Source organism: Nylanderia fulva, unplaced genomic scaffold (genome assembly GCF_048542155.1).
Source record: "Nylanderia fulva isolate GAGA-0341 unplaced genomic scaffold, ASM4854215v1 Scaffold14, whole genome shotgun sequence".
NCBI lineage: Eukaryota > Metazoa > Arthropoda > Insecta > Hymenoptera > Formicidae > Nylanderia > Nylanderia fulva.
This window is the reverse complement of record NW_028189622.1, coordinates 434,666-459,107: the sequence shown is the minus strand read 5'-3', so window position 1 is coordinate 459,107 and position 24,442 is coordinate 434,666. Positions and strand designations below refer to the sequence as shown.

Here is a 24,442-nt window from a genome sequence, read left to right as displayed (position 1 = left end):
CCGCAAAAGAGTGCTGCATACACATAAACTTGGTGCACCAAGCGCATCTGATTATTGCAATATCATTGCAAAATTTACAGCATGTATCACAATTTTTAAAGCAATAATTTACAGGAGTTTCACATTTATCAAGTTTTTCTGTGATGTATCCGCTTTTGAACCAAGCATACTTAAACATGTTTACAAATCTAGGGGATGAAAATTGATTATGAACCAAAGATTGAATTTTTAGGATATTATTCCTCAAATGTAAATTTACATTATAGCCGTATAAGAGGATTAAGTCAGAGAACTGTTTGAGAAAATTCTTCCACGGTCTGAATGTTTTCTTCAAGAGGGTTTTCACCACTTTAACGGCCGTATAAAAAAATACGTGTCTCTTATTTTGACCTAGACTACAACATATTCTAAGTATATCAAAATCGGCGAGTGGCACTTGGGTAGTTTTACTTGTAAGTTCCGTAAAATTACCATTAATTTCCCGCGTAATACAACGCTATTTTAATGAGTTCCAACAATGGAAATATTGACCAAATTTTCCCTTTGCCAATTTAATGTTCCAAATTACAAAAGCAAATGTATATTTGTATATGTAGAAACATAATATAAAATTATGTATAAGTGTATATACATAAAATATTATATACAATACATATAATTATATATAATGTTTTATGTATATACATAAAATATTATATACAATACATATAATTATATATAATGTTTTATGTATATATTATATGTTATATAATAATATAAAATTATATATAAAAAATATGCATACATTAATTTTCGTTTCGGTATAAAGATTGAAAATTCGATAGAAACGTACGTCTGTTTCCGAAACGTAAAAGCACTTTCTATACGAAGGTATATATAAGAGTATTTCGACATTTATTGATTCATAATTTTTGCTTCTTTCATCCGAGGGAGATGAAAGTGTTGCACGCTGAATGATTATTTTATGACCCAGTTTCGACTCACAGAAAGAGAGAGAGAGAGAGTGGGAGAGAAAGGGATGATTCTAGGAGACTGTTATCGTTAGTGATACATAACATATATAATCTGGCTGTTTGCGACGACTGTGCTCGAAACACTGTTTTATATATTCACTGTTACACATATATTTCGTGTACTTGTATAAACCTATACCAGGGCGCATAGATTATCGTTTCGCGCGAGTCGTTTAGTTTACGTAATTAAAGGAGCGTGAAGTATGCGCCCATGTTTTTATCATGTTGACAAACAATCGAAACTTGTTATCGAGCATAATTGCGTTGTCATGCATTTCTGTTATTTTACGTTACATTAACGTCTGCTATACACATCGGCGGCCTTAATTACCATTTCGCGAGAGAGAGAGGGAGATCAAAAGTGAGAGAATAACACACGCAGGAGATCGAATCAAAATATGCAGCATTGGGTGCACGGAACAATCGATCATGTCATTATTACACCAAATCAGAATAAAAAATTGAGATCGAGATTCGCAGACGATGCAAAAAATATATATTTTGTTCGCACATAATTACCATTTACCCCAATTTGCCTAATGTTTTCTCGATTATCTCGTTCGAACCACTTAGTGCATAAATGCGACTGCATACGGAAGATCTAATCGTCCCTTTGCGTATACTATATGTATCGCGAAGAGAGAATTCTGGCTTAAAGCCAGATCCTACCCGCGCGATGTTATCGCATGAAAGATGATTTATACACATCATATCGATCGTTGAAAAAAAAAAAAAAAAAAAAAAAACGAAATGATTAGACTCTGTTGCTGTGGTCCGAAAACGCGGCTAATCTAATCTTTTTGCGAATACTTTACCGCAATGATTTACGTTTGACGTTGCACATCTGCGCCGAGTTGATTCGTAAAACTATTCGAAGCTATTATTTCTTTATTTATTATTATTTTTTTAATTAATTTACTAATATATATATTATATAACATATTAATATATATGCCATGTATATATTATAGTAAATCATATATAATATATTATTATATATACTATATATTTTATATACTATATACATTATATGCTGTATATTAGTATATGACATGTATGAAATATATAATATATTATATTTTAATGATATATAAATATTTCTTTATTTATTATTATTTATTATTATTTCTTTAGTTGATTTACTAATACATATATTATATTATATATTATAACATATATTAATATATATACTATGTACATATTATAGTAAATCATATATAATATATTATTATATATACTATATATTTTATATACTATATACATTATATGCTGTATATTAGTATATATGACATGTATGAAATATATAATATATTATATTTTAATGATATATAAATATTTCTTTATTTATTATTATTTATTATTATTTCTTTAGTTAATTTACTAATACATATATTATATAACATATATTAATATATATACTATGTACATATTATAGTAAATCATATATAATATATTATTATATATACTATATACATTATATGCTATATATTTAGTATATTACATGTATGAAATATATAATATATTATATTTTAATGATATATAAATAATGCAGATATAAAATGTATATATAAATAATATATCGAAATAATGGAATAAAAAAGAAAGGGCGAGAGTAACGGGCGGCATTGATTTATTTAACCGAGTGCATAATTAAATGTACACGTGTATTTGGATCGTTCGCGTTAACTTATCATCCTTTCAGTCGCAGAGCGGTTTGTTAAGCTTCCTTCCGCACGAGAGAGAACGATTCCAATTTCCTTGCCGATACCTGCTCGGAGGGCTCGTCGCTTTCTCTGCTCGGGGTTCTCTCTTTACGTGCGACTCGCTCTCTTCCGACGATTGAGTGGTAACTCGTGTTGTTTCCAGCCGAGCTTAAACGTTCCGCGTATTATCGTCCGCTAATTGATTTATCGCCCGTTAACTATCAGAGAATATTGATATTGATCGGAACTATCCGAGATATATAGATTCCTAACGTAACCTAAGGCTCCAATTAATTTCCGATCATGGTGAAAACTCTACTTTCGACGTAAATTCGAGGAAAGGGAGAGAGAGAGAGAGAAAGAACAACATCTGCGCGATACGATTTCGAATAAATCACATTTGATTAGATTCTTCTCTTGAAAAATTATCATTACATGTTTATACTACGAAAATTTCAAAGTATGTATCAGATCAAATTGCGGATAATATTGATATCGATTTGAATTAAAATTTAGAATTTAATTTGTAATTGCATTTATTTATATATTTAAAAATTTATAATTTTATTATGCATATTGCGCGTGCTGCATTATTTATTTATTTTTTATTTAACTATATTTTTTAGATACCATGCTATGAATATATATGGCGTCTCTTATTTGCGTTAATGGTATTCGATTATCGTTTAATCTTCTCTGGGAATTTTCAAATGCGATTCAATCGTGACATTTATCTTCAGACATACACGAATTTTCGTATGTAATTTAGCAGGCGTTTCAATTTTATTCCGATACCATGTGGTATCGACCAGTCATAAAAGCTCACATGTGCAAAGACTAAAATATTTTATAGCCCCTTTCTATTCGCGACGGGAATAAAACACACACATACACACACGACACAATTTGTTTTTGATCTCTCGAGAGATTATCGAAAGGTAGAAGAGAGATTCGAGACGTGATGCGAATCAAATTTCTTTCCTATACTTATCGCTATTTTTTTCTCTCAAAAATTAAATCGGAATGTGGATGTGTTCCTTAAATAATTCTGCTCGCCTTCAATTTTTCAAATCATTTCAATCTTTAAAATAATTTCAATTTTTCAAACAATTTCAATTGTTGAAAATAAATGATCCATTGAAAAAATTCACAAGTATGACTCGCGCGTTGTTGACTAATCGTCAAAGATGCGTCATAAAAGTGTCTGGCACCACCTGCAAGCTCGTGACTGTTTCGAGGATTATCTGGCCGCCACGTTTGCCCAATAAATTTGTCTGTGAAAGACTCGGTGATAAACTTCGTGAAACCCGTCTAGTCGCGCGTTGGTTAAATTTATCTCTCCAGCGACGCGCCTATTCAAATACGGCTTCTAATTGTGTAACATTGTTCATTGCAAGCATTATTCAGCTTTTTTTAAAATAAACTGCGGTTAAAAATGCTTTTCTATCGCTTAAAATATATCGCCAAGATTTAATTCTTCGAGTACAAGCGATCTTTATGATCGGTCCATTATCTAAATGAAACGTAAATTCTATGCGACAGAACGAAATGATATTTCGCGATTGAAGTCACAATAGATTGCCGCGAAGTGCTAGAGTATTATGCTTTTCATGGAAAGTTGATAAATTGATTTTCTCCGGGAAAATTATGAAACATTTCTCAAATGAAAATGTGTTGCTACATTTTAGCTCTTTTCTATCCAGAGAGATGCTCGAAACTAAAAATTGACTTGAAAAAAACCAAGCAGTTTGGGCCAAAGTAATTAAATAAGACGTTAAAGAGAACAACTAAAAGAAAGAATTTTACTTTTGCATTGATCAAAAACTATTCTTTCCTTAATTTACAGTTTAGTGAATAAAATATTGAATTCTGACATATTTTGTACCTAGAGACAATTTCTGGAATGAAAAGAAATTAGTTAAAGTTGAGTCAAAAATGGTACAAATTATTGAAAAAGTTTCAAGTTTTCATTTAAGTTGCACAAATATTCACTGTTCACAGGAAATATTTGAAATCAAGAAAAAGTAATTTTAAAAAGTATTAAAATTCGAAGTAAAAAAAAAATATTTCTAAATGTGCCACAATTTCTATAGTGTGTAATTTTTTGTGTAGTTTAAACGAGAAACTCTAAACTATTTGTCGCGATTGTGTGTATTTTGTAGGAAAGGCTTTGTTTTTGTACTATCGGATTTAATTCTGCCTGTTGTGTAGTGTATATTGTGACAAAGGATTGAAATTGTCGCGAGAATTGTTTCTCGTGTAGTTGATCCTAGCTATCCTGTTGACTGCCACGTGTTTTGAAGAGAGTTTTCATTAATGATTTATATTGAAGCCTCTTCTCGATGATGTCTCGTATCAATAAGAAGTGTGAATTTCCAAGTTCCATTGATGAATACTCTACTGATAATACGATTACAAGGCCAACAATACGTGTATCGACTCTAATTTCTGAAGCAGACGTCTATTGTTTCCTCAAAGTTTCGCTTCCTCTTGGTTTCATGTGTTTATGCACACACACCTATGTTAATTCTCTATAAACTACTAAATCTTGCCTTAAGAAAAGCAGCAAGAGGGAAAGAGATAGAGAGAGAGCGCACGTGTCTGTTATATTAAAAATAAATTGTCGCTTTAACATACTTTATACTTTATCTAACGACTATAATAAAGTAATAAATGAAAAAGTTGTAAAATTTTATTTTCAACTACTAATTCTTTAAAATTATTAAAAACTATGTTCTAATTATTTAGAAGTACAAAGAATAAATTAAAAAACGTTTATTATGTGTGTGCAAATTATTTTTAAATGAAAAATGCAATATACTTTATTTGAAAAATAGTTTCAATTTTACTTATACTTCAATTTCCTATTATCTGTTTTTTAAAATAAAAATAATATCAAAAAACGCTAATTTAGAATTAAAAAATGTGCGTTAATTCATTGAATTCTTCCTCTCTTTCTTTCTATATGTATTTTATAACATTTATATATATATATAATTTTGATTAATAATTGTGCCGAGAACTTACAAAACACATTTAAAAGTTTGGAAAGTATAATGAGAATCATAAACGTACCATATTTTTCTATAAATGGCATTCATTCGAATTATTCTCGTGAAAATCTCATGTTTGTCTCATATTTAAAATTGTAAAATAAATAGATCTTGAAAACGTATACAATAGCTTGTGCAAATCGGTCTAATTAGCATTCTGTGCGAAAAATTTCGATCGATATATTTAACAATTTAAATTAAAATTAAAAAAAAAATAAAGATTCGACTTGTTCGGTTTCGGAGCATTTCGATGCGTTTACGCGACGCGATCGGCGTTAAAAGGTTTAATAGATAATTGGATAATAGAAATGGGTAGGTGAAAGAAAAAGGGAAAATTGCGTTTAGCGCTATTTAACACGTGCTGCGTTCTTGGGATAATTGCGATTTTATCGAACAGCCACGTGCGCAGTTGAATACGGACGAGATTCCGTCTCGTCTCGTTTTGTGTCTCGAGGTATAAAAAAAGAAAGAGCGCTCTCGCTCTTCTCTACCGCTATTTACGCGATTTACGCAAATGGCTCCGAATCGATCCGTTCAAATCCGGAATTTCGGATATGCGTTTTATTCGCGCGTGCTGTCGATATAGCGACGTTTTGCTATATCGCCGTGCGATATGAATGCAAAGAGCCCTAATAAAGACGGAAAAAACATGAAGAAAGGAGGCAGTAATAAAACGACAATTTTATATTCTATTACAATGTAACATGTTCCCGGAACTACGTCATATCTGCAATATTGAATGTAGAAATCAGACCGAGTTTACGCCGAGAGGGTGGATAAAAAATATGTGTATAAATTTTTCCTTCCGGATTGCATAAAATATATATATATATATATATATATATATATATATATATATGTCTGTATGTATATCCGAAGACGTTCAAAAGCATCTTGTGCTTGTCAGCGCAAATTACAGCTGATTTGTGTAGTGGGTTCTTCTTCGCGAAATTACATTACCATATCGTAAGGAAAAAAGAAAAAAGGAAAGCAAAACAAGACTGACATCTCTACCTGAATAAAATGAACATTCGTATGCGGGCCATATTGTGCAATCGCGCAATCACGAATACCGAATATACTAAAATTTGTTTATGTCCCACGCAATAATAAAAACCTTTCAACTAATTCGCGGTGAATTTTTTTTTTTAGAATGAAACTATTGACTGCAGGTTATATATTTGCTTTGATAAAGTTTTCTTTACGTCACAGCAATATGTACGCTTGATATAAGCTTGTCGGGCGCACATCATTTTTAATTATTTTCATAGTTACATTGTGTAACAGGAAGCGAAATGTCGCGATAAAAGGAAGTTTTAAGCTTATACATTATTCTGTCGCTATATAATAGGGTGATAAACTAGAAATTTACAGGGAATTTTGTATTTTAGTTTCAAACTCTGATAATTTTTCTCAAATAATTGCAACTAGTAATTCCTTTATCAAGTGCAATTTAAAATCGTTTAGGAATATATCTGTTACGCGAGAATATAAAATAGGGAACATTATATGCAAATTAATTTTATGTTAAAGATATGCAAATTTGGGAAATACCTTGCAATTTTATTATTTCAATTTGGTTGATCTACAAAGTTAACGATATCAAAAAATTGCGCCAATTGGAAATACAAATACTGCATTTGTTATTCGGATCAATTTTCTCTCTCTCTTTATCTTTTTCTGTATATATATTTTATATACGTATTTTAAAACCCTTTTCTGGCATCTATACAATTTTATTTACTAAGTAAGACTTGCCTCTTTTGAAGTAAATGACTCAAAGACTCTTATACTTTCATTGTTCTCAAATTGTACGACTTCCCTTATTAAGTTAGTTAATTAAGCGTCTAATTAGTACATAATTTTGAAATAGATGGGACTTTACGTAGCAAGTTTTAATTGAACGGGGGTAAAAATAATCTCGCAACAGGATGTCGGTTGCGTGACTTCCCTTTTTTCTCCACCTATTTTCCCGATAATATTATTTTATTATCGGAAATAAAATTATTTATAAATAATAAATTAGTAAAAATTATAACGCTCTTTTATATATTAAAATAAAATTGTAAAATTAATTTAAGAACAGGCCAACTCAATTATTTATAAATCATGAGCGAGTTGTCGCTGAAAATTTGCATGTTGAAAAAAATGGTCGTACACGACTGAAGACATCGAGAACGCTTAATCCGATACAAGACACAATTTCGTGGCGACACGTGGAAAAGTGACTGACCACCTGATAAGACACAAACGCTATTCTCGCGTGTGTCGCGATTAATTCTGCTTTACGGAAGGCTACCTCCCTGTTATCTCGAAGAGATCCATGGTTCCGGATAAATCCCTTTTGCTTCCGCGTAAAGCGGTTAACGCAATTTACGTTAAAAATAAACGTCACCTTTGTAAACGTGCCGTCATCGTGCATAGCCCCGTGGCTAGATAGATAGACGGAGACGATAAATTATTATATCGTCGATAAAGGGTTTTACGTAACGCCCATTCTTTTCTCTATTATTGTGTTTGCAAAGATATGAATCTTTCTCTCCTCCTTGGTTAAGATAAATCTCCGGCGCATGTACATTATTTACCCTCGTCTACATCGTAAAATCGCACATCTCGTCTATATAAAATGTGGTAAAAGTTCACGCGTCGTGTCTGGAAGCACGCAAGATGCTCCTCCGGATCAGCGTAAATATACAACGTTATGTGTCCTGCAGCGTGAAAACAAGAGACGATGGAAATAAATCGTTTCTCCCTATATTTTTTTTTTCGCCCTTCATCGCGTTCTACTCTGATTAAGAGTGGAGGGTCGAAGTCGAAAGGAGGGAGAATTCTCTATAAAGCGACGCGACTGATATGACCTACCGCAATTGCGAATGATAGAGGTGTACATATACGTATATAATATATTGTATGTATATTTGAACATGTATGAAGACATATGCGTACATATATATATATATATAGATTATACATATGCTTTCGCGTGCGCGACTTTTATTTTCCCTCAGAAGCCTGCGTATGTATGTAATTTGACGAGGAGGATTCCGTCGATCGATGCCACGTTTTCAAAGTATTATAAACAATATCTATAATTAAATATCTACAGTTAATCGATCGTGAGATGATTAGTGCGCGTTTTCTGTGTCTCTCGTGTTTTTTTTTTTTTTTTCATCTTACATTTATATATCGTCGATCGTGAATCTCTTTGAGAAGTTGCACAGCGCGATTATAATTGGAGTTGTTTCTATTGCACGACGTTTATGTTTGCTTATTTATTCAAAATTACTTTTAATTACATAATTCAACGAAAGAAATACAAGAGAAAATTATTTCGATTTTATTGGATACGTTATAAAATATGATAGCTCTTTTTCGCTATTTGTTATCAAAAATCAAAATTTTAATGTCATAGAGTAATTCAAAGCTTGCAATCTGTATTCAAAAAACTAGAAAAAAACTAAAAAAAAAAAAAAAAAAAAAACGATAAATGACCGTAGTTTTTTTCTATTAGAAAAAGGTGATTTTATATATCGCCCGATTTTATTGATGAAAAACGATTTTTCATGTTGTTCGATTTTAATGAATACGTATATCGTGTATCGGGGGTCAAATTAATCAACTTGCGAGTGGTTTCAGCGATTACATACAAATGCGTATCCAAACCCATTTATCTACACGATGGAACACGATATGAATGTATTATAAAATGCAGATGAGAATAGCATTTTTTTCGCATAAAATTGTGGAAGAAGCGAAGATTGACGACGATTTGTCTCTGAAAATTTCAATTAATATGCGCGATCAGAATAACTCGGTGTTTATTCGCACATCATCTAACGAGCGCTCATTGAAACATTAAGCGATAAAAGAAAAAAAAAACGAGCCTCTCTATTTTTAAAGCCTCATCCGCTGAAAGTATTCGCGTCGAATTCAGTTTCGCGAGCGGCGAACATTTTGATAAGAACATGCTCTTTCCGTTTGTTTGTGGTTTCGCCTCCATTAGCATACTCCACATTACTATCACAGGTACAAGATCGATGATTAACCATCAGAAACGGAACGAAGGGCCGCTCTCTTGTTGAAGGATCCGGTCGATACCGGGAGAGAGAAATGCGTTCTTCTGTGTCGAAACGGAAACCGAGCGTTGTAACACTTCTCCATCGACCTCTTTCCCTTTTGCTCATGCTTTCTCTATTATTCGCTACAGGCTACTGGAAATATTTCACCGGAATCGGATAAATTTTCCGCAAACTTTATCATAGAATTTATGCGTAAAAAATCTATACCACTAATTGTTGATATTAATCTTCTTCAAAAAAAATATTAGTAAAATATATATATTTTTACATTGGAATAAAAATAAAAAAATCTATACCATTAATTGTTGATATTAATCTTCTTCAAAAAAGATATTAGTAAAAAAATATATATATTTTTAATAAAAATTAAATTTTTACATTGGAATACAAATACGAAAAATCTATACCATTAATTGCTGATATTAATCTTCTTCAAAAAAGATATTAGTAAAATATATATATATATATATATTTTTTTTTAATAAAAATTAAATTTTTACGTTAGAATAAAAATAAAAAAAATCTATATCACTAATTGTTAACATTAATCTTTTTCAAAGAAAATATTAGTAAGAAATATATATATTTTTAAAATAAAAATTAAGATTTTACGTTGAAATAAAAAAATATAGTTTATTATAAGAAACTTATGCCGGAATAGTGACAAAAAGGTAATGATAAAATCATATCGTGTTCGAAAGTGTTGGCTATACTAAATGGAATTTTAAGTATTTTACGTAAAATGGAATTTTTTTCTAATTACGTGCTAAAATTTAAATAAAATAAAAATAGTAATTAGCTCTGTTAAACTTAATAATTGTAAACAAAGAAAGGCTATAAGAGCTATTAAACGTAATAAAATTATGATTATTTGATATTAATAAAATTTATTTAAACCAAATAATAAATACATAAGAAATAAACATAACGTTTCGGCTGACATTTCAAGCCTTTTTTAGCGTAATAAAAATATTTTAATTATAAATTGAATTGTAATATTAAACATTAAAGACGGTTATTAACAATGTCAAGATAATATATATATAAAGTCAGCTTTGGATCTCGTTACATATATTGCTAAACAAGTCATCGTGTGTCACAATCACCATTACTGATACATACTGAGTTTAATATTACAATTCAATTTATAATTAAAATATTTTTATTGCGCTGAAGAAGGCTTAAAATGTCAGCCAAAACGTTATGTTTATTTCTTATGTATTTATTATTTGGTTTAAATAAATTTTATTAATATCAACTGTCAACTGTATTACGTTTAATAGTTTTTATAGCCCTTTTTTGTTTACATTTAAATAAAAGTTATAATAAAAATTATGTCACTTTTCGCGACAAAGATGGAATGAGTGAATTTTTAAGTTATTTCTAAAATAATTTGTAGCGCGCGTGCAGGTAAATACATATATATGTATCTGCGTCTATTAATAAACGATATTATTACAGTTTCACTATACTGTAACAATCTTAATATTAAAACTTAAACAATATTTATGTAGCTATAAATTTAAATTATTATTGAGCTATTTATTGCGAAGGTAGCGTAAATTCAATTTTAAAGTGCCATGAATTTCAATTAGATGCGTATATGATATCTACTGATCAATTTTAACAAAGTTTAGTATGTTAATGCTATTTTCTAAATTGAATGCAAATGACAGTAATATTGGATAAATTCACATGCGTTCACATGCGATTATTTCCGTATTAATTATGTCACAGAAGAAAAGGAATAAAATATAGCGAAAGCTAAAATCATTGCGCATTTTGTTGTTTCAAGTAGAAATATCTACGATATAAGTAGACGTAATTGGATGCTGGGTCGATGAAAAAAAATGATAGTTTATTCGATTTATTGGAAACGTTTTTCTCGAATGAAAGAGAATAAGTAAATTGAAGTTTGATATGCAAAGTTGGAATGTATTCGTGCATTTTTCTTCTCGTTTTTGCTTCTCTGGCATGAGATTTCTCTTTTTCACCAAGGAATTACGCATGGTTTGTTACCGAGTTATGGCGTTCCGGGGAATCGGTTCGACTATCGCAATATAAGTCAAAAGCTTCCTATCTAAGACCCAGTTACGTCCGCTTTTACGATGAACGAGCTTGAAACATATGTAGGTTTCCATTGAACAAGCGTTTTTGTGTTGTAACGGTGTGCTCTCCACGAGGCTGCACCTCCAACACATACATGCTTACATAGTAATGCCCTAGACCTACTAGGCCATTTTTTATCCGCAGATTCTTTGATGACCTATTTGGAGTGGATAGGTCGGGATTAAAGTTTCCGCGGAACCGGCTGTTATAAACATTCAACGAAAAAGCGAAAAACTTTCGCCAAACTGGCTGTACACATTTTATTTTTCATTTACTTTTAAGTCAACTTTGTGATCGCCTTTTACTTTTAAACAAGATTTACGTACCTAATTACCTTCAAAATTGCAAAATATATTTAACAGTAAGATTCGAAAATTTATCTGCCAAGCGCTGATTTTCTTAGACATTTTTTGCTAACAAAAAGGATCAACCTTAAATTGAAGAAATTGAATAAGCGAGAGAGGTTTCGAAATTATCGCGCTCGATAGTGATCGATCTCGAAACGACGGACGGCAATATAATTAGGCAGATTGTTTTAAATGTTGCTTTTATAAATAGACATATGAGAGAGCGTGTACTGGCGCCGTACCCCTTCTCGAGGATTTAATTAAGCAAAGAGCGCTCGTTATGCGCGGCGTTGCGTTGTTTCGAAAATCGTACGATCAGCTATTCTCCAAACGGTTTCGTAATTTTATTTGAATTAACAGACAAGATCGCACGTTATTGTGCGCATACACGTTGACTCCCAGATATCAGCAATCTTGCAATTAATGATTATAATTAATTTTATACAACCGCGGATATGTTCGTTTCTCCCTATTGTTACTTTTTAATTATATCGGGCGAGTTATATTGATCGAGAAAAAAATTGATGAACTATCTTCAATGGATTAATTTCATAAAATTGTATTATAAATAGAACAAAATAGAAAAGGGTAGATATTGAAGGGTTGATATTGACACGATTGAAAAATAACACTTGAGACTTTGATATATTTCGATCTGTTACCGTCGATGTGTAATTATGAATTATTATTATTATTGTTAATATTATTATTATTATTATTATTATTATTAAAGTTCGATTTTTAGTGTAGCGTACAACCGGAAACGCTCGTCTGTCGGTAAACTAGGATGATTCTGACGCACTGCTTATAGTCGGTAAAGCTCCGGGCGAAATAAAGCTGCCATCGTCGGTCATAATCGATAAAGTTTCCTCAAGCAGTACCAGAGCAAGTCCCGAGATAGGGCGAGAATGTACGTCGATGTACGCGGTTGATAATACGCGAACTCTCGCATCAACGACACGTTTTTAGAGCAACAAGTGATTGAACGTAATAATCGCTCTCTGACAGGACGAAACGAGAACACATGATCGTTGATCTCCGCAATCTTTTTTATTTCAATCGTCCATCATCAAACATTTGAGTGAACGAAATGGTAATTTGATGTTTTAATGACATATAAGAGTGAAAAGGAGGATATGTGCGCGAATCAATTAAAAAGTTACAGTTTTCATTAAAAGTAGAGTGATTATTACTCGTCGGCGCGCGTTTATAAAAGAATTTAATTGATACATTAAACTTGTGATGGAAATGAATCAGCGCCGTTACCAAACAGAGTTGATTTAATTAGGAAAAATTAATATAAATTACAATTAATTAAAGTCAACACGATATCGCGAGTTTTTAATTGGACATAGCTGTGTAATATGGAATATTCTGACTCTAAAAATTACAGGTCTCTCTCGACCGCGTTCTACAAAACCATTATAAATGAAAAAATTTTTATCTCGACACACATTTTATCACGAGCAATTATTGAATAAATAATCGCTGATCTATTCTTTAGGATAATTATTACACCAAGTACTTATTCAGGTATAATAAATTTAGCGATATAAAAGAAAAGATATCAATTGTAATTCCATATTATACATATATGATGCTTTTGTATACATACGATCTTTAAATTCATTCATTCGCATTATTGCTTCGATATTATTATTTACTAACTGTAAATAAAGTAATGGGGTATAATCAACTTATTTGTAACATTACTGCATGATATTTGTCTGCTGACGTTTTGTTTACGTCGCAGAGGCAATAAAAGGAGTTCGAAGGTAAATACAAAAAGATATACTGGACTAAGAATCGGGAACAACATATCGTTCTGTTAAACGCGACCCATATTTCGCGAAAGTTTGTGTTCGAAATTAAAAACTAGAAAATAATTAGATCCCGTCGTTTTCCCATGTATGTTTCTTTTCGCAATCGATTTTCCAAGAAGGCTTTACTTTCTTCCATTTCCCTTACGACGAAGGGGAGACTCCTACCCCAATTTCATCGATTGTTTGAGGAATAATGGACGACCTTGAACAGAAGGGACTCGTGTATAGGATCCTATCGTCGAAAATCAAGTCTCGAATTTTCAATCATTTTAATTTAAGCTCATCATGATTACTTTTGCAAAACTCGCTTGAAACTTTGGAAAAGAAGCACAAAATTTGAAATATTCACGAAATATATGTACAGTTTGTTAAATCTTTCAACTTTATTCTCCAAGTTCGTCTTTGTAGTGTTCAACTTGAGTTTCCATATGATATAAGACAATAAAAAAGAGACATTAATTTTTCTCACTTTAGAAGCTTTTAGTTTCGATATTGTTCGTCCTTTTAACGCGCAAAAAGAGCGGTCCTTTTAAACGTGGAAAAGTTTAACTACGACTTCCTTGAAGTTCAATAACGCGACTTTTATCTTTTTCTTTTCTCCTCGATGTTTTCAACAAGCTTTATAAAATTACGATACCAGGAACGGAAATAATGTGCCACTGGCGTTTTCTGACATACTTCGGAATACCTTGGGAATTTCGATATGATAAATGAAAACGCCAACTCTCCTTGTCTCTTATTGATCCGTTGTAAGGAGACTGTCGATTACAGTGATATATATATATATATATATATATATATATATATATTAAATTAAAAATAATATGTAGATTAATAACGAAAAAAATCCATATATATATATATATATATATATATATATATATAAAATCCTATATATATAGGAAAGACGATGACAAGTTGTTACATTGTGAACATTTTCTTTCTAACACTATACGTAATATTCTCAAATCTGTTGGACTCTGAATTTTTTTCGTTATTAATCTACATATTATTTTTAATTTATAAAATGCTTATTTCTCTCTCTCTCTCTCTTTTGACCATATACCAATTCCGTAAACGAAATGAAGATGTTTCATTTTTATCAAATATCACTGTTTTACTTTTTCGGACTTTCGAGAGATATTCGTCGCACGTGTCGTAGATTATTTCCGTATGTTTTTATTTTATATAGCAATTGCAAAAATGTAAAAGCGACGCGAAAAAATAAACACATGCACGCGCATTCTAATATCGATGTGTTTGTGCCGGTTATTTGCATGTATACAATAGTTATGAATACAAAAATTACGCTCGTGATTCGAGAAAATATACATACATTTATATAGAAATTTTATCGCCCTTGTTTACCGAACATATATGAAATATCGATGGCTGTTTCCGTTTTCCTCTCATTGTCTTTCAGTCGGGGGTTTGCTTGGATTGCGAGCTCGAGTTTTGTTTCAGAGAATATATCATTTAAATTTCGATATATATTTATAAGTAGACTCGGAGATTTGGGGGTAATATGCATACATATATAAATCGTGCTGGTAGAATTGTTTGATCTTTCTCGTCGATATCACAGTGTTTTACTTTTCGAGAGAAAGAGTGCATTCACTCCACGTGTCGTGAATTTTTTTATATGCATTTTATATTTTATATATATAGTAATTACAAAAATGAAAAAAAACGACGCGAGAACAAAAATTTTTTTCCCCTGGAATTCCGAGTTGAAATTTTTCACCTACTTTTAATATCTCAATTTTCAATGTAATATTTGCTATGGGCAGTCAGATTATTCTCTCTTGAAACTATTTATAATTAATTTATATAATATTAAACAATATTAAACTATTTATGATTAATCCTCTTCTAAATCTTTTGATGAGAAATTGTTCGTTGTTTAATCATTGTTATTTATTTGAGACACAAAGAATGCAATTTTTACATAAATCGAACGTATCGGAATTCATAAGTATAAAAAAAATTGAGATTGAAAATAGGAGTAAAAATTCGACTGGAATGTCAATTGGATTTTCAGGCGTGAAACATCCCATCTTGCATCTCTCGTGTCTTGAAACTTTTACGGTAATATATATTGCTTATGGTAATACATATCCTTTTCCTGGATATAAACGAGCTTGACGGGAAAAACGATACATACAGGGTGCATACACCAGAACTATATTAATGCTCGAACGTGCAACACAAGACGGTTGAAAGAACACGTCATAGATCGAATTATAATTCGATTCTATCTATCTTTTAGCTGACAAAGCAATTTTGCTCTCAACTATAAAAATAATATTCTATTATAAATAACTTTTAACAACATATATTTTAGATCCGAAAAAAATCTTATGACTCTTTTAATCTCACAATTTCATTAAATGTTATATTAAAATTAATTACTAAAATTTATAATTTAAATTTTTATTTATTTAGTTGATCAAAAGCGGCATCATTTTATTGTATGAAAAATTACATAACGTTTCAATCATCGTTTGTGGTCTTTATCATATGTAGATAGAATCAACTAGAAAACAATAACATCACTTTGCATTTCATTTTTCTTCTTACATTCATAAACAATAGACTAATATCATTGTAAATTTAACATAGATTATAAATTTTTCATGTCGGTTAATTTGACAGACGAGACAATTGTTGAAAGTGTCAAAATGAATACTGACTGAATCAATAATTTCATTAAACGTTACATTAAAATCTGCGTCAAGTCAACTGTTCACATTTAACGAGAGAATACGCGACAATGTTTATCTGTTGTAAAACCAGCAGCATTTCTAATGTCTGCGAGACCGAACAGGATCTTTCGTCGAAACACGAGTGAAATCACTCTCCCGGTTTCGTTGAAACATTAATGCGCTCTTCTCGAGAGAGATTTTCGCATCTGCATAGAGTATCTGCATATCTGTATATACAGTACCTTCCATAAGTTTGGGAACACCTTACATTTTACAGTTAAACAATCGTATGGCAGCGATTTTTTGTATCCATAAATCGTAAAATATTTAAATAACATTTTTATTTATGACAGAAGTGTACTGTATGCAATAAATAACAAATGTCCATTTATAAGACTGTTTTTGGTTATCACGATTAATAATATTTCAAATAATATACCGAAAAAAAACATTCTATTAAGTTTATATTCTCGCATGTTACGAATATCTAATTAAAGAATATTTCTTTCGAGAATTTTTTTCTCAAATTAAGAGGATTCTTTTGACAGATTTGTGCAGATTTTTTGTATATAAATAAATTATCAAATAAAAATCTCTCCTCAATGGTAAACGTCGATCAAACTGGCAATCATTTATTATAAATAATTAGTTAAAATACAACGTTTCGGCTGTCATTGCAGCCCTTTTCACAAGTAAATCTATAAAAAGTTACATAAAAATAATTATAATTTTAATACATTTCATCGCAACAAATAATTATAAATTCATATACAAAAATATGTTACATACCAAACGTAAATGCATATAATTAAATTAATACAGTAAATCAAATTCACTGCATACCACCGACAATATTCACCATTGTTTTAATGAACAATCAGTTAGCAAGAATCTTAGTCACTACGCGTTAAGAAAACCGAGACAAAACTAATGTGTCTTTCGCAATCTAAAACCTCATAACAAAGTCAAATAAATAAATAAATAAATAAATATATAAAAATAAAAATAATTTAAACAGCGTCAAGAACACGATCATCAAAAAATCATCAAATATTTAAATGCCATTTTTATTTACAACAGATCGCTGCCACGTAATTCTTCGACTGCAAAATGTAAGGTGTTTCCAAACTTATGGAGGGCACTGTATATATGCACATGTATGTGTGAGACATCGGTTCGCGATTTCGCGACACGGGGTGATTTCTTTCCATCGCGCGACGCTAGGTGACGCCAATGTATCTCCGAACTCTCCGCGTCGATCCCGGCTCCTCGGTGGGAGAGACGCGAGTCCCCGCACGAGGCAAGGCCTCCCTCAGTCAGTGATGCGAGCCCGTTATGGTCGGACCGAAGTGAGCGAGTCTCGCCCGCCGCTCCGCGTCGTATACGCACTTGCCAGGCGCAACAGGACAGGCGTCTGACTCGAGCCGGACACGTTCCACTTAGTGATATGCCTGGCGTCGTTGTCAACGATCGCGTGACGCGACGATCGCGACGATACGATCGGGACGTGATCGGTGTACCTAAATCGCGATGCGACGTCGTCGCACCATGTCCGTGAGGATCGCAATCGGTGACGAGAAGGTATCGCACGGATCCGTGATTCTCTCTTTTTCTCTCTGAGAGAGAGAGAGAGAGAGCTTTTTTTAAATTCATCTCTCCACTACTCTCGATGATTAATCGTTCGGGTAGTCTCTCATGTTTATTCATGTACATTCTTTCTCGATCCCCCTCGAGAGCGATCGGCCAATATCGCTGTAGGGGTTGATATGTTCTTGCCTGAGGTCTCGAACAGAATTATATCATTGCTTTCATTGGGATCAAAATTGTGGTGAACAATTCGATTTGTAGGAGCGAGGAGAACCTAATTATATATATTCATTTATTAATTATATATATATATATATATAATATATTCAGAGATACAAGTCGAGTACACGATAAAAAAATAGAGAGGGATTTTTCCCTCGTGTCCAAGTCGACATCTTTACGGGCAAGTCACGAAGCGAGGGATGAGTGTGTGCAAATTCAGAGTGGCTGGCAGGTACACGAGATACTGCGTAAGAGGGTCGCTACTAAAAATGATATATTTTTTCCACAGTCATGCATTTTCCGCCGCGACCGCAAAGGTGAGGCGCGGCGCGATTTTTCCACCCCCCATCCTCACCCTCTCTCTCTCTCTCTCTCACTCTCTCTCGCGTGGTCAGATAGACTGCCGATAGTAACAGGTGGGTCAGGGGTGTTCCACCGTTGAGGATCTCACTACGCCGACGCTGGGCACGCATCGTCGCCCGCGAAGAATTTTCCACCGAGTCCACCCCATACTAACCTCTCCCTGCACTTGCACACACACACACACATCTATATATATATATATATATAGAGAGACACATCTATATAGATATATATTTTATAAATTGGCATTTATTTCTATTATCCGGCGATTAAGAATTGCACTTCAAATCAAAGATAATATGAACTTATGTTTAATCATCAGAAGTCCGTAGTTTGCATATCATAGATTTACTCGTTTATATGCTAAATCGTATGAAAAATTCTCAAAGTTCAAAAGTGTTTTTCTCCGAATTTCTCCCTCTAGTTAAATAATTAGCTAAATAGCAAAATGTGTTTGCGTGTGCTATGTAATATTCTATCTCTTTCGGTAATATTATGACATTCCATTTATATTTATTTGTTTTTAAATTCATTATACCTTTTATTGTTATTTTTATATCACGCTTCTGTATATATATATATATCTATACACCTAGCTTGTATCCATCTACCTACTTGTACTCTGTAAATGGCGGCCGACGATAAACTCGCCCTTACGAGCCACGCTAGACTCCCTCCGATCCTCGGTTTTTTTTTAACGCACGCCATCGTTGCGATTAATGAAAGTCACGATACTCCCCTTTCTCTCTCCGGCGTCATCTCGCGCGAGAATTAATGAGGCTATGGTTGATAAGTAAGCGGCCGAGAGAGAAATGGCGAAATGGCGCGCGTACATCTTCGAGTTAATTATTACGTTAAGGACGTCGGGAGGATTAACGACCCTCCTGGCGGAACGAAGGACGATTCATAATGAAATTCATACGACGCTCGTCTGAACGACAAATTGGGCCTTTTCGCGATACATACTTCTCCCTTACTTTCCATCTCAATTTTCTATTCGACGGACGTCTAATTGGATGCATCGAGTTGTTCGGATTTTTTCTCTTTGAAATAAATATTAATTTATATATCTAGGTTTGCTTCTAGCTAATCTTTTCCCCGGATGTAAAATTGTTCGTTTAGCGACTCTCTGACGAACACGAAATATAAGAGGAAATTCCTATATGAATTAAATCTTCAAAATCCTCTAGAATCCATAAATGTGAGAAAATGGAGGGCTGAAAATAAGAGGAAATTTTAACCCAGGAATTCTGAATAAAACTGTTTGGATTAGATTTGTTTGCTTATGATGAATATATCAACTCTCTTTGGGTTTTTAATGTACTTTAACGTGTTTCTTTTTATCTACTCTCTGCAATCTGAATATATTATATCTATAAAAATTATATATATATGGTATATTTTTTATATACATTATACGGATTAAAAAGTATCTTTGGGAGGGAATCTCTCATGAAAGTCATGAAATATCTATAATTGCAATTCTTTTAATATATAATTATTTGTGTTAAGAGTTCATTTTGTCGCGCGAGAAGCAATTTCTCTTCTAATAGATGGTCTTAATTCTTTAGAAATGTGCAAGTTTCTTTCCTTCTATACGCGATATAAAAGTTTCGAAGCTCGAAATAAGTTTTATACGCAAAAAGCATCGAGAGGCGCCTTTGCTCCCGATTCGAATATATTCCCGTAAAATAGAACAATAAAAGAATTGAGAGGAATAAAAAAAAAAAAAAATATAAAGATTTGTATGAAACAAAATACGTTAAATCGCACAACGTTGAAGTCGTCGTATATTTTAATTTATATATTACGACGCATCGAGAGAAACATTTGAGTTTTATTATTATCAAGCTTTAACATTTTGAGTAACATTTCATGTAAAGCCAATAATTGGTGTAAATAATCCAATTGCTCTTGCCGGATAAATGTAATAAGCACGTTATTATACGCAGTTATGCATATGTGTATATATATATGTATATATATATATATATATGTACGTATAATAATAATAATAACAATAACAACAGGTCAGTTGAAAACTCGCTCTGCATGCAGAAAACTTGTTTCGCATCCATCGCTATTCATCGGTATTTCGCATCGTCGCGTCGTAACGAAATGATTAAAGTTTCGGCTATAATTAACGTCCAACTTTCGCGCGAGTCTGCGGAAAAAGAAATAACCCTTTCACGTCCCTTCGACATAATAGGGTGCATAATTAATCAGTCGTGGCAGTGCATCCATTGCAGATCGCTCGCTCAATCGGCGTAAACTTTACGATCGAAAGTAAAACACAGCTGCACTGTAAAAAAAATATGTAAAATTACATGAATAATAAATGTAAAATTACATGATAAACAATGAAAAGGTAAACCTTTCTATTATTTATCGTGTAATTTTGCACTTATTATTTATGTTAATTTTACATATTTTTACAAAATTATATAAATAATAAATGTAAAATTACATGATAAACAATGAAAAGGTAAACCTTTCTATTATTTATCGTGTAATTTTACACTTATTATTTATGTTAATTTTACATATTTTTGTGTAATATATTACATATTTTTTTACAGTGTAGGAAGTTTCTACGTCTGTAAACTGCGAGATAATTAACCGAGTTGGACATATTGAGAGAATAAATCTTGCGCGTGAATAAATGTACAGATTATAATATTCGATTCCCGAGCTTAATTTCAACTCGAGATTTATAAGCGTCGAATTTATAAGACAAATGCTTCTATATGTACATATATATATATATAAATTTACTTAGGAACGAGTTTACTTCATTGCTGTTGTATTCTCTTGTCGTGGAAAATTGATTGCGAGAAGAGACACATTATGGAATTTTACATATTTAGCCGATACACATAATTAATGTAAATTTGCCGATAATATGCCTCGATTATGGTAGTGTTCTCGTTCCAACGACGAATACATTATTTACAGTTTATTGTTTATAGTTTATTATTGATAGAGAAATATCGAAATTAAACTTGTCGCTTTGTTTTTGGTTTATACAGCTGACAGTTTGAAATAATAATTTTTGCACCCGCAAATATTTATTAGAGATTTAATAATATTGTTTCTTGAACAAATGGCTTTTTCGAAAAAAACTTGACGGAAAATTGATACAACATATATTCGCTAAAAAATACAGAAACGTAATATAAAAATAACAATAAAGGGTATAATAAATTTAGAAACAAACAAATATAAATAGAATGTCATAATATTACCGAAAATAGAATATTACATCGCACACGCAAACACATTTTGCTATTTAGCTAATTATTTAACTATAGAGAGAGAAATTCGGAGAAAAACACTTTTGAACTTTGAAAACTTTTCATACCATTTAGCATATAAACGAGTAAATCTATGATATGCAAACTACGGACTTCTGATGATTAAACATAAGTTCATATTATCTTTGATTTGAAGTGCAATTCTTAATCGCCGGAAAATAGAAATATATAAATGCCAATTTATAAAAGATCTATCTTGACTTTTCTTTCTCGTTTCATTATTTTGCCGTAGTTTATTTTATTCAACAGGTACTTAAAATTTATCGTCTAGAGAAAGAGAGACATAGAGAGAGAGGTGTAAAATGCCTTTTGCGCGCGAATATACAATACATTAATTTGCGTACCGGAAACGCTGCACAATGAAAGAATTAAGTGGAGTATTGAGAGAACCGGCTATGTTTACCGAGTATTGTATATAATGCAGCGAGTCCGCGTTTTATCTTACGGGGAAAGCTTGTAAGTCTTCCGTTTTCAGCACCCGAAGTGCTGAAAACGCCCGTAGTTTCGCGCAGCTCTCGGGGTTTCTCTCGTTTGAAATTCCATTTTCTCATTCGAATAAAGCTACGAGAGGCGTAACTCGCCTCGTCCTCTCGCGTTGTTTCGCTTTTACAAGAGGGAACTTTTACAGCATTAAACTTTTCCCGATGGCGCGTCTAATGATATTGCTAACGGCAATAATTTTCGCTAACGTTGCACCGCGAGAGAACCACTTTTTCGCTAACGACGTTGTGAATTGTTTTCTTCTCTTTTTTTTTCGCAACTAATAATTATATCGAGAGAAACATCCGCGCGCTTTATCCCGCAGAAAATCTCATTACCAAAGTAATCATGTTCACAGTTACCGCGTCATGATACACAGGATATCCTGCAATAGAATTTTTATAGCTTCTTTCCAGCATTTTTAATTCCAAATTGATTCCGAATCTTATTATTAGATTAATTCTTAATCTTATTATAATTATGTATTAATTCCGAATCTTATTATTATCTGAATTAATTCAAAATTAATTGTCGCTCGAATAAGCTTGCGCTTTAAGATTAGACGTTAGAAATCACCCCGATTGATATTCAACCGCGATCCTTTTCGCAGACACGTATCTCTTTCGTGATATAACTATGAAAATTATACAAGACGCACGGAAACCTTCGAGCATGAAATGAAAGGTTTCTCTTTCTCTCTCTCTCGTCAGTTCCGGCTCACTCTTTTGCCGTCGTTTCTCTTTCTCTTTTTTCGTCTATATAAAAATGCGCAATCGCGGGTTACCCCAGCCGGAAAATCATTACTGCGATTTCAGCAGGTACGAAAGAAAAAGTGCAAAATAAATGAGGCGCGGGCGTCGGCGATGTAATATTACATATACAGATACACCGATCGGATCCGCCATTATTATGTTTACGCCAGTTGACATTTTCCTCTGTCCTCGAAGCATACGTGCTTTTGTTATTCTTGCATTGTCCCTCATCTCTGAGGAAAAGTCGCGTGTATCGTGGGCGGACTTAAACTTGTGCCATGTCGTGAAACTTTCTTACGGATCGCGCGTCGTAAATTGGAGACTAAGTGACATAATAATGTCAACCCCTATTTTTTAATAGTTGATGATTTTGTACTATTTTAGGAAGCAAAAAGGGCGTTTTAGAGGGCAAAATCATTTTTTTTGTCGATTGAAACAAATATAATACCGCGAACAATCAATAAATATCTGTGTAAAAGTCAGTGTTTGATTTATTTGCACACAGAAAAAACAATTATCCTTGAAAGAATGCAAATATGCCTTGATTCAAGTATATTTTATCCTTATAATAGCGCCAAATATAAATAATTTTGGATAAAGGATAATTTATCCTTAAAACAAAGTGCAAAATATTCTTGGTTGAAACTGAAATTTACTTATAAATATTGCAAGTGAGCATCATCGGATATAAGCGGTACTTTCAAGTATATATAATAATTCTTAGTTCAAATGTGACTAAGAGTTTGTTTTTACCATATGCGATTTTTAAAACAAGAATATATCTTAAGGATAAAATATACTTCACACAAACTTATTTATTATTAAGGCAAATGAAAATTTGTGATTACAAAGAACATTCTATGCTTAAATCAATCAAATAGCGTTCAAGAAT

General features: G+C 32.2%; 1 protein-coding gene across 8 annotated transcripts in view; it reads left to right on the top strand.

Annotated features, from left to right (window-relative positions):
- Positions 1-24,442, top strand: part of Syt7 (Synaptotagmin 7) — a 174,247-nt gene that overhangs the window by 94,240 nt on the left and 55,565 nt on the right. For 4 of the 8 annotated variants that reach the window (XM_085480076.1, XM_085480075.1, XM_085480077.1 and 1 more), the window contains exon 1: positions 18,162-18,413. The exons of the other annotated variants lie outside the window; for them this stretch is intronic. The gene's annotated coding sequence lies outside the window, so the exon portion shown is untranslated. Of the gene's footprint in view, positions 1-18,161; positions 18,414-24,442 lie in introns of those variants that run through there. 8 annotated transcript variants of the gene reach the window in all.